Genomic DNA, 13,548 nt, shown 5'->3' on the forward strand with positions numbered 1-13,548 from the left:
TCTGGAAAACAATATGGACAGTCCTTCAAAAACTAGAAACTGAGCTTCCATATGACCCTGCAATACCACTTGGGAATATATCCCGAGGGTGCAAAAAAGCACAGTAGAAATGACATCTGTACCTATATGTTCATTGCAGCACTGTTCACAATAGCCAGAATCTGGAAACAACCCGAGTGTTCGAGAACAGATGACTGATTAAAGAAACTTTGGATTATCTGCACACGGGAATACTACACAGCTGTTAGGAGAGATGAAGTCATGAAATTTGCTTATAAGTGGATAGACATGGAGAGTATAGTACAAAGTGAAATAAGTCAGAAAGAGAGGGACAGACATAGAAGGACTTCACTCATTTGTGGAATTTAAATAACATAATATGAGACAGACACCCAAGAAAAGTAGACACACAAAGGCCAAGAATATTGACCTATATTTGGAATCTTCCCTCATGAGCTGAGAGAGAATGCAGCTGGAATAAAGAAGGGATCCCTAAGTCAATGATGATTGGAGGAATCATTCAGGATGGAAGATGTGTGCTGAAAGTAGATAAAGGACCAAATGTGACAACCACTCAGTATCTATATTGCAGACCATAATGCCCCAAAGTAGAGATAGAGAGTATGGGGGAAATTGCCATGGAGACAGGGGGAGGGTGGGAACGGTGGGGGGATACTGGGGACATTGGTGGTGAGGAATGTGCACTGGTCGAGGGATGGGTGTTTGATCATTGCATGATTGAAACTCAAACATGAAAGCTTGTGACTGTATCTCACAGTGATTCTATAATAAAAAAGTAAAAACATTTTTAAAATTAAAAAAAGAGGGGCATTCAGAGAGGGCACAGATTTGGTGGGGGTGCTGGTGGTATCTGGAGGGCAGGAGTAGAGAGGCTGAACTTTCTTCAATGTGGCAGATAATCCTACGTGCAAGAAGTTTTCTCGGATGCGCATGACTTGCCAGACATTTCAGAGATGAGAGAAAACCAACTTCTAGTTACTTAAGCCTGAAGCTCAATTCCACACTGCATGCAAACATAACGTGTTTTTGGCACCTTTTAAGCACATACAAAACATTCCAAGGAGCAACTTTGTCCTGTGCATGAGGCAGGTAGATCATTGCATCTTCGCTTGTTCCCGTATTTACAGGAGTCACTCATTGGTGGCTGGACCGGTCAGTGAGATTTCTGGTGCAGATACGACTCCAGCCGCACAGTGGTGAGAGTAACAATCCAATCAACCGGAGTCTGCTGTACGTTCCCCCTGATAGCAATCCAGGGGACAGGAACTCGCCGTGGGTATTAGACAGATGTGGGGCTTTCCGGGGAACCACGTGCAACCTGTGCCTGTAACTTAGCTCCCAATTCAAGTGATCTGAAACATAAATGAGATGCCGGGAATGGAAGCATGCTGGACATTTAATAATACTGAAGAATCACTTAAATGTTTTAGGTTTCAGGCACCATGTTGTATTGAAAAAATCAGTTAGACATGCACTGAAATGCATATAGATAAAACGATAGGCTGCCTGCTTTGCTTGAAAATCCCTCAGGTGGCAGAGAGCGGATAGAGAAGTCAAGGACGAGTCTGGCTTTACCTACGGCAGCGGGTGATGGATTTATGGCGCAATCCATCACACTTGCTTTCCTTCTCCGTAAACGCTGACAGTTCTCTATAATAAAGGGCGAAGGGTGCGTGGGGGTTCAGAGAGCGTGTTGCTAGGGTTCTGCAGTTTTATACAGTGAGCTTTTATGTTGATCAAAAGAATAAATAAGTAGTGCCGGCAAAAGACCATAATTCCCCATAATGTTTAAGAGACAAAGCTTGACACATAGGCAATATTTAAAAGGCTTCCTGCTTCATGCCCTCTGATCCCGTCCCCATGTGTGGAGAACTTCTGCACAGTAGGGGCTTTATGAAGTGACTATAGCGCTGTAGCACTGTCGTCCCGTTGTTCATCGATTTGCTCGAGCGGGCACCAGTCATGTCTCCATTGTGAGACTTGTTGTTACTGTTTTTGGCATATTGAATACACCATGGGGAGCTTGCTGGGCTCTCCGAGAGGGGCGGAGGAATCGAACCTGGGTCAGCTGCGTGCAAGGCAAATGCCCCACCCGCTGTGCTGTATGTCTTGGGTGGATGATGGCTGTTTACACAAAGACAGTTCCCCGTCCCCCTCAGACCACAGAGAAATCAACCAACGTTGACTTCCAGAGGGAGAACATGCAGCTGAGGGTTTCAGCTGGAGACAGGGTGCTGTGAGGCCGGGATGGAAGTACTGATGGACAGGCAGGCAGCCCCCATGGTGCCAGCCCTGCGGAAAGCATCGTGCTGGGCTGCAGACACCTGGAGCCGCTTCATTTCCTCCTCCCAGACCCACGGGTGGAAGCATCGCTCACTCGATGATACTGCTGCTGGCCTTGACGTCAGGGTCCTGGTAAGGTCTTACTGCAGGTGTTAGCAGAGAGGAAAAGGACCTTCTATTTATTGGGGTGTTCAAGTTTCAGTTTGTTCATTGTCTCTCAGAGTCTGCCCATTCACAAGATCCCAGGCAACCAGGCACTCCCATTGGCCTGGGTCCAGGCGGTGCTCATGCGGTGACGAGTCTGCAGATATCACTTACATGTCAAAGGTTGGTGCAAAGGGATCTCAGAGTGACATCCCCAGGGGCCCATCTGCATCAAGCTTCTGCCATGAGTAGACTCATGTTCATTTTATGGCTTTGGGGGTCACACCCGGCAATGCTCAGGGATTCCTCCTGGCTCTGCACTTGGGAATTACACCTGGCAGTGCTTGGGAGACCATGTGGGATGGCAGGAATCGAACTCAGGTTGGCTGCATATCAGGCAAATGCCTTACCTGCTGTACTATTGCTCCAGCCCCTATGCATGTTTTTTAGAGGCATATGATGTTGTTTTAAGATATGGCCTCTCAGCTTGCTCAGGGCGGATAGAGATCCAGAGATTATCAGCATAATCCTGGGCTCTTTATAGTAGATTTTAAAAAGATATTTTAATTACTTTAATATTTAACATTTTAATGATAGTATTTTAAATATTTTGATTAATTATGTCTGCTCACTGTCTATTTTTTTTTCACCAGCCAAGAGAAACCCACTTTGTGTTATTATTTGCTATAGAAACTTTCAAGCTTCAGCTCACACATCTCCAAATGAAACAACCAACAAATTAAGGAGTGAAGGACAAGCAGTTGGTTTGAAGGTTTTTTTAATTGAAATGGCCTTGCGGTTTTATTTACTTCAGTCACCTGCGGGCAAACCTGCAGCAGAAAAGTGTCTGGAGTCTGTAGGTTTAAAGAAATTATTTGAGAACACGTTTTTGTTTGTCTCACTTTTTGGCCAGACCTGGCAGTGCCCGGGGCATACTCTTGACTCTGTTCGGGAATCACTCCTGGAGGTGTTTGGGGCTTAGTCCTGCTTTGTGCTTGGGGTCACTCTCTTGGTGCCCAGGGGACTGTACTTGGTGCTGGGGCTTGAACCCAGCTGTCTGTCCGGCCAGCACCATACTCGAGATGCTGTCCCTCCGGCCCAGAAGCAAAGCCTTTCTCCCTAGATGGCTCTGAAGGCTGTGCTCTGTCCGGAGGGCCTGCCCACCCCATCGAGTCTGCTATGGTTTTCCTATTGTTCAGCACTCGCCGTGTTTCCGGAGTCTCGATGTTTTCCTTCCTTTAGAGTCTCCAGTTCAAGTCCCATGAGAGCCAGGCGTCCTGGGCCCGCCGGCCTCCCTCTGCGCCTCTCCCGGAGATCTGCTCAAATTCTCTTATTGCTTTTTAGATCTCCAGTCCTGTAGTGGTATGTCTGACACAAGTCTGTGTGTTTTAAGTGTACAGTTGGTCCTCTGGAATGTACACACAGTAAGAAATTAACGTTGCATTCAGGCCACTTGATGTGCCCATCGCCTGCACAGCTGCTTCTGGGAGTGGGATGTGTTTGCCTCACGGCATGCTCCCGGCAGAGCTCCTGAGTGCGATATAGTGTAGTCCACAAGGCAAGGCATAATACAGCCATCAGGCCCAGCTTCCAAGAGTGGGGTACCACACTGTCTCCCCTCCCCCACACTCCTACGTCCCTCTTCTGTTCCTGCGTGCTGGGCTCTTGTTAATGACCTCATCTCCTGCTCGGTGTCTGCGAGGAGTGGTGTCCCAACACATGCCCGTCTGTCTCACTTCCCTTCCCATAATGCCCTCTACGCGCCTGCAGATGGACAAGACTTTCTTCTTTTTCATGGCTGAATAATATTCCCTCATATATAGATGTTTTGCACTGTTATATTTCATAAATATATGAGTCTTGTTCACTCATCCGTGTCTCCGTGTCGTAGCTATTCTGAAGAATACCACAATGGACATGGGCATGCGGGTCTCTCTCCCGGGCTGTGTGTTGTTTTCTTCAGTGAACACCCCCCTAGAGTGAGTCCGTGCAGGTTCTTAGTAGCTTTAGCTCTCCCGTGGCTGGGCCTCCTCCTGAGTGCCCGTGGACATGCAGGGCTCCCTGTTCTCTGGTCCTCACCAACGCCTGCTAGCGTTTTCCTTTGGATAACGGTCCCCCGGCCAAGCATGAAGGGGTGTCTAACTGCGGCTGATCTCAGTTCCCTGATGATTCAGTCCGTCCCGCAGTACTCCTCAGGATACTGAATTGTTTCTCGGTCTGGGGGCCGTTTGGACACGTTGGGGAAATGCCTATTCAGGTCTGTAGCCCATTTTAAAGTGAGATTATTTGTCCTTCCGGCCTCGAGTCGTTAGGTTACTCAAGTCACTCACCGCACAAGCTGTCCTGCCACGGAAGTGACCTCTGCCATGTCTGGGCTCCCTCGGTGCCTGTGGTCCTGGTGTTTCTCAGGAGTCCTGAGCAACAGACATCGTTTATGAGAACGTTAGCCATACCGCAACCCCTGGTGATGTCAGAGCTCTTCTCAGAGGGTTTGCTTAGTGGCAGGGGACTAGAAAGTCCACGTTAGTATAATTAGTTTAATCAGGATTCAGATGATTGGAGCGATTCGGATTCTCAGCTCCAGTCCACTTCCAGGATGATGGTCACATCCAGGTTCCAGCCCTTGTCTCAAAGGGATGTGACCAGCCTTCTTTCTCTTGGGCCTTGAGTTCCAAGCTCGCCTAAATCTGTGGCGTTTCTGCTTGTGCTCTCTTCGAACATTTCCTAAAATAACCTGGGAAATCTAGGACAATATATTATATACTGAGGGCAGTCAAGGTAGGTTTGCCTGTTTTTCTTCTGCGTCTTTAATCCCAAGTTTGATTTCCTCCTCCTCTTTCTGGTGTCTTAGCTCTGTTCTGTTTCCCCAGCTTTTCTCGCCCTGCGTGACCTGGGCTGCCATTATCGGCACCTCACCCTCAGACAGTTTCAGCAAAACATTGACTTGCTTTTTGGTGCCACTTGTTTACAGCCAAGAAAACCAACATCCACTTCGTGCTGTACTTGGACAAAAAAGCAAACAAACAAATACAGGGAACCAGGGCCCAGTTTGATGGCTGGGTTGAGGCAAGACTCCCTTATTTTGTTGCTGGAGACTTCCATTTGGCCTGACCCTCTCGGCCATTCTAGTCACTTCACTCTAGAAGCTTCCACTGTGGGTATTAGGGACTGAAGGAGAAGATGTCGCTGCAAGGCCATGATAGATGTTGCCACTGATGTGAATAAAGGTCTTGTTATCCTTGGCTGTCTCGCACAATCCCTGGGAAGCTGACGGGGGTCAGTGCCTCTGAGCAGCTCAGGTGGGCAGCCTGAGCCACGCAATGGGCTGAACCTGACCTCCGGGGAGGAAGGACCCGAAAGTCAGCACGAGAAACAGCTCTTTCGCCCAGGACACAGGATGATGGAGCTCATGATGAAACTCTCATGGGAAGGGGAAGGCTGGGAGGACTCGGGGCTCTGAGCCCTGTGGTACCAAAGAGAAGCTGCGGGACAGGGGGACATGCAGGGACAGGAGCCAGAGAATCGCACAGTGGGGAAGGCCTTTGCTTTGCATGTGACAACACAGTTTTGGTCTTTAGTGCCTACCTGGCCCCGAGCCTGCCAGGAGTGATCCATCAGCACAGAAGCAGGAGTAAGCCCTGAGCACCGTGGGGTGTTGCCTTAAAATAAAAACAAAGGAAGGAAGGAAGGGAGTGAGGGAGGGAGGAAGGGGGAAGGAAGGAAGGAAGGAAGAAGGAAGAGGGAGGGAGGAAGGAAGGAAGGAAGGAAGGAAGGAGGGAAAGAGGGAAGAAGGAAGGAAGGAGAGAGAGAGGGAGGAGGGAAGGAGACAGAGGGAGAAAGGACAGAAGGAAGGGAGGAAGGAAGGAGGGAAGGAGGGAAAGAGGGAAGAAGGAAGGAAGGAGAGAGAGGGAGAAAGGACAGAAGGAAGGGAGGAAGGAAGGAGGGAAAGAGGGAAGAAGGAAGGAAGGAGAGAGGGAGGGAAGAAGGGAAGAAGGAAGGAAGGAGAGAGGGAGGGAAGAAGGGAAGAAGGAAGGAAGGAAGGAAGGAAGGAAGGAAGGAAGAAAGGAAGGAAGGAAGGAAGGAAGGAAGGAAGGAAGGAAGGAAGGAAGGAAGGAAGGAAGGAAGGAAGGAAGGAGAGAGAGGGCGGGAAAAAGGGAAGAAGGAAGGAGAGAGAGAGGGAGAGAAGAAGAAAGGAAGGAAGGAAGGAAGGAAGGAAGGGAGGGAGGGAGGAAGGAAGGAAGGAAGGAAGGAAGGGAGGGAGGAAAAGGAAGAGAGGGGGAAGGGAGGGAGGGAGGGAGGAAAGAGAGATGCCAGGACATTTTCAAAGACACATTTTTCAGGGATTTAAAAATCAGCAGAAACTCTTCTCTCCACTCTGAGCTCACGTGCTGGCAAACTCTTCCCTCCTTCCCTCCCTCCTCCTCCCTTCCCTCCCCAGCCAGTGTCCCGGCGGCAGGGCAGACTCTCTGCGTTCTGTCCCCGCTGTCTCACGGGAGCAGACCGCTCGCACCTGCTCTGAGGGCCCAGGTGAACTGCTGATGCTTAATGCTTTGTGGAACATTCCACTCAACTGGCAACATGTCGTGCAATTGTCTGAAATGCCCTCCTCTGCTTCTGCTGTTCCCACCCAACCTCCTCCCTCCCGAGTCCCTGCCCTCCTCCCCTCCCCACTCTTCCTCCAGACTGAGAGGATCCTGGGTCAGACCCAGTCCTCAGCCGCCCTTTGGTTTTGTCCTTTGCTATTTTCCAGTTTGCCTTTCTTTTTTTTTTTCCTTTTTTGTATCTGCAAAACCATTTTATAGCTCGAATATCTCCTTTAACCTCTAATGCTGCAATTCCAACAGCCTCCTGTGAGACTTGGATTTTTCCAACCCAACTCACTGCCCCTAAATTTAAGGACGTTTCTAATAGACAGAGAACTGGGGTCACCCTAGGATAAAAGCGAATCCGGGAGAGATGAACTGGCTTCCCTGGCACCCAGGAATAAAGCCACACCTGCGCTTCCCATGCCCGAGATCACTTAGCTTGGAAGCAGTCAGTCCCCAAACGGCCGAGAAGACGATCCAGTGTGGGATGGAAGTGACCACAGGGGCCTCCCCAAACGCCCTTCTGCCGGCACCCCAATCCCTGCTGCTTCTGCCAATGCACACACTGCGGTAACGGGGGGTACCCTTGTGCCTTTGAACATGGATAACTAGCCTTGGCCTCAGCCACCCTACCTGCGACCCCCGGCCTAGTGTCTCAGTGTTGCTTTCTGCTCATTGCATAGCAGAAAGGTCCTGAAAGGTCTTTGTCTGCATGGAGGGTCGCCGTGACCCGGGCGTGACCTCCTGGGAGGCCACATGGCCTGCCCAGAACAGGACTGGACTTGGGCAGATGTGGGAGACCCGATGTGCAGAATGCTGCGAGACCGTCCGTGCCTCACCCCCGGGGCCTCCCCAGCCTTCTCTCCCGCGGCCCTGAAGGTCGGGACAGTCACAGTCAAGCCCATCCTCGAGGTCCCCTCCTCGCCCTCTAGGTTTTCGTGCTCTCTCCCCCTCCTGCCTCTCCTCACACTCCGTCCTGGCTGCTGCCTTGTCATGGACAAGTCCTAGTCCCGGCTACCCCCAGAGCCACCTGCCGTTGGCTTCATTTCCTCCGGCTTCACGGCGCTTGACATCTCTTCCTCTGCTACCAAGCTCAATAAAACGCTGTTCCATTGCTTCTCGGCCTTACCCACCTAATATTCCAGCCGAATCTAGGTAGCACCTTGTACCTGCCCCTTCCTTCTCTGCCTTCGTGTCTGTGTGCCTAGCTAGCCCCCCGCCCCCGGCTCACCAACACCCTCTCAACACAACTTCTGCTCCAAACATGTGTCTGTTCTTCAAGAGCAGTTTTGTTGTGATGTCAGAGATTGAACCCAAGGCCTCACACAGGCAAAGTAAGAACAAGCCCTCTCAAGGCCTAGTTTCCTTATTTGGAAAATGAAACTAATGTCTAGTTCATAAGGCACTAAATAATGTGCACACAGTATAATACGTGGTAATTATTATCTTAATAATAATATCATCAGCCATGTCTCCCAGAAAGTATTTTTAATCTCTTCCAATTAGCAAGACTTTTCTCTTCTGAACACCAGGGGGCAAGGTCCCTCCTCCCCCCACCCACACACAGACACACACACACACACACACACACAGTCACACACACCATTCCTTTCTACATTGTATTATCTTATTTTGGCACATACCTGACCCATCCTGACACTCAGCTCCGTGAGGTCAGGGCCCTTCCTTGGAGTCTCTCTGATCCTTCCCCAGCGCACAAAAATCAACCCTATAAATGTTTCCAAAGGAATGTACAAAACCACCACAGGGGCAATTAGAGTTTTATCACCATCTTTACTCACAAATTACATCTTGATGAAATTACAAATTAACAAAGCCCATTATCCTTTCAAATTACAGAGTGAATCATCCATCTGGAGGGTGTTACCTGGCTGTGAGAGAGGCGCTGGCAGGCTGGGAGACGGGCAGAAGCCAGACAGGGGCTGGGAAGGAGGAACGGGAGGGGGGGGGGCTCGCTCTGTGACGTCTTCGCCGTCCTCGCGTTGGGCATCTCTCGTTCTTGCCTCTACGACACAGCCCGGCTTTGACCCACCACTCAGGAGAATGGTGCGAGAGAAGGAAGCTAGTCAGACCCTCGGCGTGGGGCTGGGACCTCGCCCCCGCGGACACAGCTTGCTTTGCTCAAATTTAGCATCACTGTGGGGTGTGGGGGGGTCGCAAATCTGAAATGTGGAACCACTCGGGGGAGGCTCCAGCAGCCTGAAGCTAAAGCCCTGTCTGCGGTCCCATTCTGCAGTGCCCATGCCAAGGGTGTGTGTGTGTGGGGGGGGGGGGGCGGTGGCCTGAGGTGGCCACTGCAGGAAACGCCTGGTACCCGCCTCAGTCCGGGCAACATGGATGCGGCCAGACTCCGAGGGCACCTGCCGTGCAGCTTCAGCCTGGCAGAGAGAGAACAGCCTGCAGGAAGGACAGATGTTTGCCTGGAGGAAGGAGACTGGACGCAGAGTGGAAATAAACTTCTCTTCGAGGTTCTGACCAGGTGACCAGGGCCAGCAGCTGCCTTGGAAGCAACAACCCCCACCCCAACACACACACACACACACATACACACACACACACACACAAGGCCACACTACCCAGCAGAGCCATGGGGTGGGCAGGGAGATCCGGCCCCCTAGTCTCAAGGAAGGGCTCACTTTACCTCACCCCAGCCTCGTCCTCACCCTCTCCCCGGCCCACAGGACATGGGAGAACCCCCGTGACTCAGACACACCCCGCCTTGGGAAGGCGGGCCTACCGCTGCACAAGATTAGACTGACCCTGAGTCCCTGGGTGGGTGTCCCCTACCTGGGAAATGACACCTGAGAAGAGGAGGGAGGGGGGCACCGCCCAGGGGCAGGTGGCTTGCTGGAGGGGGCTGGTTTTTAGCTCGAGGAGTCTTAGGTGCCTCAAGGCTGGGAAAGCAGCACGTCCAAAAAAACGAGCCCTTTGTTCTTTTTTAAATTTTTTTTGCTTTTTGGGTCACACCCGTGATGCTCAGGGGTTACTCCTGGCTCTGAACTCAGGAGTCACTCCTGGCGGTGCTCAGGAGACCATATGGGATGCTGGGAACCGAACCTGGGTCTGCCGCATGCGAGGCAAAGACTCTGACTGCTGTGCTATCGCTCGGGCCCCACGAGCCCTTTGTTCTTTCACCTGCCTCCTCCCAGCAGCCTGCCTCCCAGCCAGGCCGGGTGAGAGAACCAAACAGACGGAGAAGGTCCTTCCCAGATGGAACGTGATATGAAAGAAACACGGCTTGGGACGCAGAGAAGCACTTCGCCGGTGTAGACAGAGCTTGCCCGCAGCGCTCACTGGGCTGTGCGGAAGCTGAGCTGGGCTCGGGTGTCTGTAAGGCATCAGGAGACGCAAACTCTTCCAGGCTTCCCTCGGGAGGTCTGCGAGCCACAATCAAGACAGTAAAATAGTTAAATATGCCGACTTTTGTTTCTGAGAACATTCGGGCGTTTGTAAACGATGGCTGTTGATTTATGAATTGACTCACGCCATGCAATTTAATCAAAGTCTCTTCCTCAAAGAGGAGTAATTACATATTTTAGTTTCAAAGTAATTACATATTTTTCTTTGAAACCTTAACTTGTAAGTTCTATGTCAAATAAGCATGGATCTCATTGCTAAAGCTACGTGCTTTAACTTCGAGATTCATCCTTACATGTTCCTTATTTTCCTCTCAGTATGTTCAGGCATTACTTAGAAAGTGTCTCTTGCATCCGACCTCTTCTTTTTTGCAACAAAACCAGTATAGAGCCTCTTCCAATCTCTCCTAAACAACCACAATAGTCTCTAAATAATTTCTCCCATTCCCTTATTCTTGACAGCATTGCCAGGATAGCCCGGAGCGCAGATGTAATCATTTAAGTTCTCTGATGCCCACAAAGAAATTGAAACAGTCTTAGCCTCCGCTCTCTGGGGTTTAACCCAAAGCCACTTTCTACCCAGATCTCCAGCCATTTGTCCCCTTGACCTTCTAGTCTAACCACCACAGATGACTAGACGTTTCCCAGCATTCTCCAGCCTTGGTTTGCAGGTGTGCATGTTTATATTAATTTTATGTTATTACGGCACCCTGAGCTCTGCCTCTTAAAATTTTAAGTGCGCAAAATAACTTCACTGACTATTGCTACAATGTGTTCGGCAGATGCCTGTAGTTCTTGTAGCTCAACTGAAACCTTTGTTGCAATGGAGTTCAAATTTAACCCTTGTATGTCACTCCTTATACCACTGATGACTAATTCCCCATCGCCCTGCCCCCAGCCCCCGGAGTCACTGTTTCATTCTTGGATTCCATGAATCGCTCGACTTTTGAAACCCCATGGGTGGCTGCATGTTTATGTGGTGGCTTTGTCGGGAACATCCTGTCCTCCTGAGTCAGGCAAAGCGTCCTTTCTATGCTGTGTCCGTGTAGGAACACCTCCCCCCCGCCTCTACTCTCTCTCTCTGTGCTCCTACACGTCTGCACTGTGATATACTGATGCGTGGCATCAGAGACTCACTTGGGCAATGCTAACTGCCTATGGGCCGGTGTCTGTTCTGGCGGGCTTCTGCTTGTTCAGCACCGTTGTCAAACGCTTAACATGGCACTCCCGATCACAGGGGTGAGCTCAGATCTTCCTCTTCTGGAAGCTGCAAGCTAAAGGGTGTGAGCTGACTCACTGGAAAAATGGCTGCGTGGCGGGGATTCCCTCTAGGTTTGGTGACAGGAACAGAACGTAGACACCCACTGTTAGCAGTTCTACCAAAGACAACGTTCATTTCATCTCAACAATTACCCTATGAAATCTGCCTACTTTATATCAGAATGATCATCGACCTTTTGCTGATCAGAACTCTGCTATGATTTGATCCTTTGGGGCCGGATACATAAGCAGTGGATTTGGTAACGGCATGATTTTCCTTCTCTGAAACTGAGTGGAGAGAGCGCAGCTTTGGAATAAGGCAAGCCGAAAACGGAATTGGGAGAAGTCGTTTATAAACCTTGTGGCTTTGGTCAGCTCTAACCTCACGAAGAGCTAGTCACTCTTCTTCAAAAGCAGAAAATGCTTGGGGCTGGAGAGATAGCACAGCGGGTAGGGCGTTTGCCTAGCACGCGGCCGACCCCGGTTCAAATCCCAGCATCCCATATGGTCCCCTGAGCACCGCCAGGGGTAATTCCTGAGTGCAGAGCCAGGAGTAACCCCTGTGCATCGCCAGGTGTGACCCAAAAACAAAAAAAAAAAAAAAAAAAAAGCAGAAAATGCTTGTCATGCCCCAGTGATTCAATTCTAATACTGGGTCCTCATGAAGTCACACACAGGAGAGGAGACAACAATGGGATGGGCGGGTGGGGGGAGGGGTGTCCCATCTGGGGTGTATCTGGACCAGTGAGACTTGGCAGAGAACACGGGGTGGGAGGTGAGTGGGATTTGAAAAAGAAGCCAGACTTGGGGGCCCGAAGGACAAGGGAAGGTCTTGAATTTACTCTGAGATGGAAGGCGGATGAGGACCGTGGGTGGAGGAATGACAGGATTTGATGTCCATGGCTTCTGCATGGAACCATAACCGGAAGATCAGAAGCCAGAGGGCAGAGCCCGGGCCACACAGCCCTGGGATGGCTGGTGGCAGCGTGTACCAGCAGGAACTCGGACAGGGTCAGATTCCCGAGGGAAGGCTCAAAGCCCAGCTGATAGGCGAGGAGAGGTGAGGCAAAGAGGGGTTGAAGGCCCCATACCCAGGCGGGAGAGCTGCCACCCTACCAAGCCACAGTCGCAGGGGTCCCTCTCTGAAAGAAGGGTTCCTCTCCACCCTCCCAGAAGCTGAAGCGTCAGCAGCAAAGAAGCATTCGGTGATAGGGACAGTTTTTGAGCTCCCCCAGACTAAAAGCCACCTACCCAATTGCACAGGAGACCTAAAATCACAACGCACGCGGGGTCAGAGCAGGAATGCTGTGAGAATCCCCAGTAAGGGTCCCCGGGGAGGACTCGTGGGGTCCCCAGCTGCTCTGGGAGCTGCTGTTTCTGGCAGGGTCTCCGCCAAGCCCACCCGGATCCCAAACACACAAGGGACGAATCTCTTAGGACTATGTCTGATTCGAACAGGTCTGTCCAGAGGGGAGCGAGTGGAAAGTGAGCTTTCCGAAAGCGAGGGATCCCGGAACATCCGCCTAAGGATAATCCATCTACGCAGAGGCGAGCACGTGGCATGTAGATGTCGAGATAGAAAGCAGATGTCTCACACTGAGAGAGCCTCTCTCTTGAGCTGCATTGAAACAGGCAGAAATGAGACTTGCAGGGCAGGGGGGGGGCGGGGGGGGGCTGCCCGGCCCACCAGGGCGTCATCCTGGGAAGGGCCCGCGTGGCCCGGAGCAGCCCACTGAACCGGTTCTCTGGGCCCAATAGCACTTGCCTCCCACACACAGTTATTTTAGGTTAGAAAATGGCTCCGTGGGAATTTGGATTTAGCAAACTCTTGAAGTCTGCAAAGTCTCCGGTGTTTTCTAGGCCTCGCTGGGAATGCG

The sequence above is a fragment of the Sorex araneus genome, chromosome 10 (genome assembly GCF_027595985.1).
Source record: "Sorex araneus isolate mSorAra2 chromosome 10, mSorAra2.pri, whole genome shotgun sequence".
NCBI classification, from domain to species: Eukaryota; Metazoa; Chordata; class Mammalia; order Eulipotyphla; family Soricidae; genus Sorex; species Sorex araneus.